Source organism: Papaver somniferum, chromosome 6 (genome assembly GCF_003573695.1).
Source record: "Papaver somniferum cultivar HN1 chromosome 6, ASM357369v1, whole genome shotgun sequence".
Taxonomy (NCBI): domain Eukaryota; kingdom Viridiplantae; phylum Streptophyta; class Magnoliopsida; order Ranunculales; family Papaveraceae; genus Papaver; species Papaver somniferum.
This window is the reverse complement of record NC_039363.1, coordinates 109,104,385-109,111,577: the sequence shown is the minus strand read 5'-3', so window position 1 is coordinate 109,111,577 and position 7,193 is coordinate 109,104,385. Positions and strand designations below refer to the sequence as shown.

The 7,193-nt window shown below is 36.4% G+C and overlaps 1 long non-coding RNA gene across 1 annotated transcript; it reads right to left on the bottom strand.

The window, feature by feature from the left end:
- Window positions 1–737: 737 nt before the first annotated feature.
- LOC113288812 lies at window positions 738–3,631 on the bottom strand. Its single transcript, XR_003330718.1, has 3 exons — window positions 2,168–3,631; window positions 1,427–1,509; window positions 738–897 (listed from the first exon to the last, which is right to left on the bottom strand). It is a non-coding gene; the product is annotated as an uncharacterized LOC113288812 (long non-coding RNA).
- Between the last annotated feature and the right edge of the window lie 3,562 nt (window positions 3,632–7,193).

Genomic DNA, 7,193 nt, shown 5'->3' with positions numbered 1-7,193 from the left:
TGGAAAGGTTTCAGAATATGGGTATACGTAACTATGATATACATTTGAGGTTCCAAAATATAGGTAGATATGCGTACTAGGATTTTGGGTTCGTGAATGAGCACAGTACACGTACCTAGTATGCATACTTAAAAAGGATATGAGTTCGTGAACAACCAAGCGTATGCACACCTAGTACGCATATTGTTGGTCCCTGAATTCACGAACTGGTCATAGGTACACGTACCGTTTCGCATACCTACCCAATACGAATTATTATGTTTTAGGTTTTAGTAATTTTTTTCAGGAGCGAGATAGATAGAAATCGCAAAGTTCTCTTTGTCTCAAACTTTGTAATTCCTCAGGATAGATATCTGAAAACTATTCTTAATTGATTAGTTCACAATTTTTCTTAAGAGGTGGTTAAAAGTCCAGGCTTCTCATCTAACTGAGTATAAGTGTTTCGGATTTGTGAGGTTTTCTAGCTTTGTCTATTGCAAACATATTTCCAAGCCTTGATCTATTCAATCTAAATGGAAATCAAAAGTCATCACCTTGTCTGAAATAACTCTTAGGTTGTAAATTCAACTAAGGGAATCAATTGCGTAGAGCCTTACTGTAGCGCCCCCTAAGCTAGCAGCTGACTAATCAAAGAGGTTAACTAAATAAAGAGGCACTATGAATCTAATTCAAATACTTAAACATTCAATTAAGAAATTGAATACAAAACTTAATCCAGAACTAGCCCCGCTCAGAAATATATAAATACAAGACCTTATCTCAAATGATACATATATATATAATAGTCATTTGGTTTACAAATACAATATGCAACATAATAAACATATCCGAAGTTAACCAACTAACAGACTCAAATCCTCGAAGCCTTCGCTGCACAACTCTGATTTGTCTCTGAAACTGAGAGTGGGAATGGGTGAGCATATCATCCCTAAAAGGGGTCCCCAGCAGGAATAACATTTAACTTTCAAGTAATCATGGCAAGATTTGGAAAACAATAATGTTTTCCCAAACATTAAAAAGTGACCACCAAGTCACTGAAATAAACAAACATGTATATGGACAAACTCCTTCTTGAAACAATGTATAATATTCGTGCTAACCACACTCATTAGCTATTGATATCACCAAGACCATGATGACCCACTCTAAGCAATGAAATCTGAATTCATGTAGGTATAAATGTGAAGGAGCTTATCCTATATACCATACGTGGAAATTCTCATTTCCCATAACAATTCATATTGACAACAAAACATTACAGGTCCTTTCCAAATCGTGGAAAGATTAACAGAAATCAACAGAACTATCATAATGTAATTTAAACAAAATATGGAACGCATAAACTGACAATGCATGAGTTTATTAAACAAAGATTTTTGTAAAAAAGAAACAACAATGGTTACAAAAGAGTCAAATGTATTCCCACCTCTTTTGATGACAAGCCACGCCTACCTCGAGATCCACGATCCACTGGTTCATCCTTTAAATCGATCGTTGTTAATAGACTAACTGTTAATCATACAAGAAGTCTAAGAGTTTAGCCAAAAGACTCACACAAGACTCATAACATAATTTCATACAAGTTCCAGTTATAAGCTAAGTGAACTATTTAATGGTTTTAAACCCATTTATGGTTCTATATATCTTTATTATCCATCTCTTGCATATCTAAAGGTTTACTAATTCAATTAGATTGATCCTATGATCCACCGGATAGGTCTTACAAATATCTACAACTTTGTAGAAGAAGCCATAGGTTAAGTCGGCCATAAAGGGTCCAATTCAATCACAGTACGAAAACTATGCCTAAGCCCAAGTTTACTAATCCGGCCCATTAATCTAAGGCCCAGTCCATTTGGTTCAACTAACAGTCCACTGGGTCAACTGACGGTCAACATCTAAAATCAGGTCAATGGTCAAGGTCAAATGAGTCAAGTGGTCAATGCATCAGGTCTAGTGACTCAGCGAGTCAAACTGATTCGACTCAGTCATATGGACTAAGTCAGCTAGAGTCAAAACTCTTGCACAGGCCAGAGCCAAATGCTCAGGCCAAAAAACACTAAGGCACAATCAATGTGCAACAACCAAGACTCTTAACTATAATTCAAATTACAATCTATATATAAACAGAAATCTATAATTCAATACATTTGTAATTTAAGCCTACCTGCAATAGCAGTTCCAATCTTTTACAGCAAACTCTAACAGCAACTAGCACCAATTCATCCTCTCAGCAAAAGCTTACACTCACCTAACTCTTAACTACCACTCAGACATCAAAACTCAACAACTTCAAGCCTGCAATTACCTTTACAATCTGAACTTCATAACCACTAATCACAAGGCCTGCACAACTCAACTGCGACTCATCCAACATTTCATCATTAACTCAGCTCTTCTCTGCAAGTTCTGCCCTTTCACTTTCTTGATCACCTGCAACTCCAATATCCTCAACTCCTACATCAATCTAAGTTCATCTCAAAACATACACTGCCTGCACCATTATTCAATCTCAGCTTCACTAACTCAACATCTTCATCAACTCATAAAAATTTAAACACCACTTCATCATAGCCATACTGCACCAGTCCATATCTCACCTAATACGTTCATCTATTCCAACTCAGCATATTACAGCTCCATTCCTAATTACATCTCCCTTCAACACCACCAGATTGTAACAATATCACTTCCAGGTCTGCAAGGTCATTACTTCCTACTCAATTACATCCATTATTCTATTCACTGCTCATACAAATTTCCAGGCATCAACAACCATGAGCTGACTTAAATCCAAACCATAAACATCGTCTTTGCCTCAATCATCTCAACCTTACAAACAACATCATAATGATTACACATCCCATTCTGCTTCCTTAACAATCAGATACACAGTTCATACATATATATCCCCTCCAACTTCAACGATCTTCCTACTACAACTCTAAACCATAATTACAATTCCATTCTGCACTTATCTCAATCCAGGTTCTATTCTCAATCAAATAAACCAAATACTTTAATAAAGTCAATTCAAAATACCGAAATTAAAGCAATTAGAGACTTACCCCAAGCTTCAATATCCTCTGAATTTCCAATTTACCAAATCAATTCTACTCAAACCGGAACTTCAATTTGGGGAAGAACACATGAACCCTAATTCTTCTCTGAAATCGAAATTGAAACCAAACAAACAATTCTACTCCATATCTAATCAAAACCCGTCTTTAATTCGTCACTCAAACCCTCGAATTCATCTTCCAGGATCCAGTTAACTCCATAACCCTAAATCTTTGATTCAAACCTCAAAACAACTCCACAACTTCAATTAAATATTAACCCTCTTAATATTTCATCTTCACCAACTTAACATCATCATCATAAATCCTAAAAACAGAATCCCTAATTCTACTCCCCATGATTCACCACAAAACCTTAGCAATCGTTAATCTCTTCCTCCCTAAATAACATCAACAACACCTCCTTCACCATCTGATTAATTCATCAGTCAATCTCTATCTAACCCGCTCTCAAATTCATCACTCGATTCTTACAGAGGAAGAACATAAAAGAAAGACGGAGAATATGAAAGAAAGACAAGAAAGAGAAATGAGAAAAAAGAATGAAGAAGAAGTGAAAAAGAAATTAGAGTTATCCTCTCGATTTGGCTAGGGATAAGGCCAACGAAAAATGTTAAAGGAACCCAAGAATATGATAAGGGAAAGCCACACGTGTCCTTGTTGCATCAAAAACATTTTTCCGAAAATGACAATTTTATCCTTTATATTGTCTTGATGTTTTCTTCTTCATCCGATATCTGATTGACACGTTCGAGTAGTCCATTCCGCGTAAATTTTCGAGATCTATCAAATGGTACTAGTTTCGTATCTAAATCATTTTAGGTTAATTTCTATTAATTAACGTTCGTGTTAAACTAATCGAGTTATTTTCGGCTATATCAACACTTGACCGGTCTAATAGCATTGACGAGCTTGATGGTCTTTACACTTTCGAGATTCAAAAGATGTAAGGAGCACGACTGCAGCTGAATTTCTTGGAGGGTGTATTCGGTCTCAACTACATTCAAGTCCAAAGTATGATAGTAGGCTAATGTTTGTAGTGGCTTAACACATTTCGATGTTCAAATGTGGACGAGGTCCATAGGTTTTTCTGCATTTGCAGTTTTCCTCGTTAACAAAATTCGGGAATCTTGTTTGCTTTGTTTTTTCACATCATATTGTTTTTATCTTTAAAATAGGAATAACACAAGTAGTACGTAACCGATTCTAGTAGATAAGTCCATATTAATTGGGATCGATTACGACACCCGTTCTTGTAGTATTCGTATCTTAAAAGATAGATACCAACTTTCTTACTTGGCATAATTCAGATTCAATTATTTGGATACAACTAGATTGATCTTGTATATTGATTTTTGAGATCGTCCAAGTGCTCTGCTAAACAATTAGGTTCACGGACTTTGTTGTCTTGACTTTTTGATTGTGAAGAGATAGAGATATAAAATCTATATACATATTGTCAAGGATCATTAAGTTGGTCTACTTGCAATAATATTAGGTTTTTTCCATACAAGTTGCTGAACGGAAAAGTTGGTAGTGTACTTGGTACCCTCTGCTTTTCGGTAGGCGTAGGGATACTGAAGGAACGAGGTAACTTGGAGTTTGTTTACTTAGTCTCACCTATACGAAGTTGGTAGTAACCTTTGTAAAGCGGATCAATTATGAGAGTACTCAAAGCCGGACTAGATCCCGAGGGTTTTCTGCATTTTCGTTTTGCTCGTTAACAAAATCTCGTGTTGTGTGATTTACTTTACTTCTGCATTATATTGATTTGTACGTTAATCATCACTTGGTCTGATCCAACTCTGTTAGTTCAGTCCTAACTAACCTTGACTCAAGTAGACACCTTGCTGAAATAACCTTTTACAGATTGTTGCTTAAATAAGATGATACAAGGTAGGTAGGTCTTAAACAAGTTTTATTTGGAAAGATTGTGGTGTACTTTGGTACCCTCGTCATTTCAGGCAGAGAGTTCAATTTTGAACTTGTGCTTGATTGTTTTATATTTGTGGGGCGTGCGGTTGTGAAATTATAGGGAGATGATAGACTTGAGAAACTAGATCGTGTTTCTCAAGATTTGTATTGTTCAGATGAAAAAAGTTCCTTCCGGTTCAAGGCGCTCTATTTGTGCGGTACAACAGTATACACACACACACACACACACACTTATGTTACATTTCATAACCTTGTTTATGATTTAGCTTTACGTACTGTCCATGTTGTTTTTCGATTGCCTTTAAAGGAGGAAGTGGTGTTTATGGTGCACAGAAGATTGTTGCGTATGTGGAGATATTCCAGATCATGATGTGGATATTAGGATAAATTTTTAGGAAGTGAGAAGAAGACATGAGTAACTAGGGATGTGAGAAAAGGGCATGCACTTAACCTGGAAGACCATGTGTTCAAGACGTCGATCAACCCAGAGAGAGATGAAGAGATAGTTCACTCTTGACCCCCTTTGGTCCCTCTGATAGATGTCATGTTGATCATCCACTTCGTGAGTATACTACTCCTTAACTATTCCCACCAAGTTTTCTTGTGGTAGCTGGATTTCCCGTACTACGTAAGTATAAAAACTTGTATACTTGTTTCTCCAAAAGGTACATGGACTCCGACATAAAGGTTAAATCGATGCGCATACAAGCCACTATGGTCACTGAACTTTTGGAGACGATTCATTAAATGAGCGAACTCTCTAGTTGTGATGTTACCTCCACCGAATTACAACGATGGTGTGCAACAGTTGATACCGCTTCCAATATGGACTTTCAGGTGTCATGGTTGGATGATCAACTTCACCTTCTTGAGTCTCAAATTCGTGATGTTGAAGAACTAAAGGCGACAAGAAGGAGTCTAAAAGCAGAAGTCAGGGGTAGTGAGAAGAAGATATTTTTATTTCGCTCCAAAATGGAAGTGGTGAAACTTGCATACAATTCTGTTAAGCCAGAAAAAGTTGAGTTGTTTGTAAAGGTGGGTATTAGGATAGCTATCCTTGCATCATTTGAAGCCAACAATAAAACGACGATCTCTTTGTCACATTCAGTACTTTGTTCATGTTTGGGTACCCTTCATCCATTGGATTGCTAAGGATGTCTGCTTATGATCTTTGTGTCTATGTTAAGGGTTATTTTTGTATAGGTATACGGAGAACATTTGCAATAGGTTATGTCGGCAAGATTTTCGCGTTGCTTCAACTCAATGCATTTTTCCGGTGGGTTTCCTCTTTTCTTCTCTCACCCTCAATATTTTTTTTCTTCTTCTTTTTGGTAAGGCATAATCAATTCATTTACTCCAGTGAACAAACTTTTTTCATAGGATCATGACCGATCATCCCACAAAGACTCGCATGCCTCATTAAAACCTTAACAAGGAAAACACCGTCGGAAAAACCTTGACCAAGGAAAAAGAGTACAACGTAAAAGTCCAAAATATCCAATACCTTTTGTCTTCCACGACTTTACTCCCTTTGATGAGTATTCTTCTAATACTGCATAGAACCAACCTTTTAATGTCATCGGAAGCTTCAACTTCCTTTACTCGAGAAACTTGATTCGGTTTTCCTTTGTGCAATTTTTTAATAATCGCCTGATTACGCCAGCCTTTTATTCTCTACTAGATTTGTCTGCAAAATAATCGTAACCGATCGGAGGAAGAACAAGTACCCTTTATTACCAGACTGCTAGCTAGAAAAATATTTAAATGTTAAATTAACCTGCTAAATATCAAAACTTAAACAACGCGATTATCTTTTTATCTCTAGAAGACATGATGTGATCTTTTTATGCGAAAGATTTAGCTTAATGATACCAAGAAGATAAGGGAGTTCTTTTCGGGCCAATGTCTTGATATTGGTGTGGGGTAGAACCAAACTTTCATGTTTACTATAAACTTAGTATCAGGTATCTATAGCATATTTCACATAATATACCGTTAACATATCTTTGGTGTAGCACATTACAAAGTGATATATCTCATTTGTTGAGATATAACCCAAACCCGATCAATATTAAAAGTAAATAAGAGATCACACAATTCTAGTTGTTGTAGCTTGTCAATTTAAGCATGTACAAACCTTAAAGGTTGGCGAAATTAATGGACCGTTTTACATATCGA